The following is a 1,722-nucleotide window of genomic DNA, read 5'->3' as shown; positions in this document are numbered from 1 at the left end:
AAAAAAAAAATGGTGGACTTTTGTGTCATTGGTCCTTGTTGCTAAAGTGTGCATTAAACGTGATTTCTTGGAAAACACGTGGAGAGCATGAATCGATCGAGGTCCTAAAGTGACCCTTAGAGGTTATGAAGAGCCAATTGAGTTTGAAAAAAGGAAGGTAGTGACTAGTGTAGAATCTGTAGATAAATACGAGCAAAATTTGCCAGCGAAGCGGCGAGTGGTCGCCGCATGAAAAGCCGGTGGGAACAAGTAAATGTGCTGATCAGAGCTTCTATTTTAGTCCAGCTCTTCCTCTTCATCCCATGATAATGGAAAGAAAATATAATAAATTATCTTATCCAAAACAAAGCAATGTTTAGTGCCTGTTTTTTCTAGTCAAACTTTGGAGGAAAAGGGTTTGTATGTGTAAACCTTGCCTACGTGAGTGAGTGGTGGATAAAGATAAATGAGTCATACACTGTCAGTCTGTCACCACGATATTATCTTTATGCTCCATTTATAATATACTTTCTCAACAAAAAGAAAGTTTTTGATTTATAAAAAGAAAATAAAGTGTGTCAAAATTTCATCAAATAAAGAAAGGCCTTTTTCTTTCCTTTTTCTAATTAGCCAACAAGTAGTTGTTTGGTAAGAAGATAAGTTATTGCCTTTTTTGAGCCACAAACCAAGAGATGGTAAATTATAAAAACTTATGTTTAGATAATTCTATCCAATGTATTTTCTTTAAACAAAATAAATCAACAAAAATAACTTCTTTCAGAGTTTTAACACAAACAAAATATCAATAAATCTAAAGCCGCAACAATTTTTACAAGATATTTCACAAGTCACATCTATCAAGATGACAATATGTAAATGATAGATGATGAAATGTTGTTAGTGATCAACAATAATAAGAACGGACAAAAATCTGTTAACTCAATTGTTGTGGTAAAAAAATTGTTGTATTTGTAGAATTATTCAAGTAAAAAAAATGAAACCAATGACGTCCCATAGGCCATAGTACCTAAAACCATCATTTATTACACCTAGAAAGATGACTTAGTGGTAAGAAACCATTGTAGGGAACTTATCACACTTGCAAGTCCGGAAATAATGGGTTTGAGCACTGACAAATCTCATTAGTATCTGAGTGGTCTCACGTTATAACGCAACGTGGAGATTTAAATGATGCAGGACAATAACCATAGTTGGGAGCCAATTTTTTTGCCTTAATTGTTTTTTTAAATTAAAAGACCATCCTCTATAATGGGAAAAGGCCAAACTAGAAACTGAAACCTGTGCTGTCCCATAATATCTAAGACCATATCTTCTATCATTGGTAACACCTGGTCACCTGTAAGTGTAACACAGTCCATGTTAATGAATTGAACCAGTGACTTTGAAATGCTTACGAATAAAAGTGTGAAATCTATCACTTGTAGATTGCTGAGATCTCAATAGTTACCTAGCTATAAATTTAAGTTATTATTCTGATCTAACTAATGGGTGAGTGTCATTTTAATTAGTGATGTGCCAACACTATCCATTAAATAAAATCAAAACTCCTTCTCTGCTTCCTCCAATATATGAAACTGGTAAAAAGAATAAAGCAATTTTAAACTATGAATATTAATATGGTGCTTCTGAGCTGATATGAGAATCTTATCAAGTGGAAAATGGTTCGTTTTGTCACTCAAATCTACATGAATTAGTTTAACCTGAACCCTTGTGCTAAGACGA

Source organism: Quercus suber, unplaced genomic scaffold (assembly GCF_002906115.3).
Source record: "Quercus suber isolate HL8 unplaced genomic scaffold, Cork oak 2.0 scaffold_313, whole genome shotgun sequence".
NCBI lineage: Eukaryota > Viridiplantae > Streptophyta > Magnoliopsida > Fagales > Fagaceae > Quercus > Quercus suber.
Note: the sequence above shows the minus strand (reverse complement) of the source record.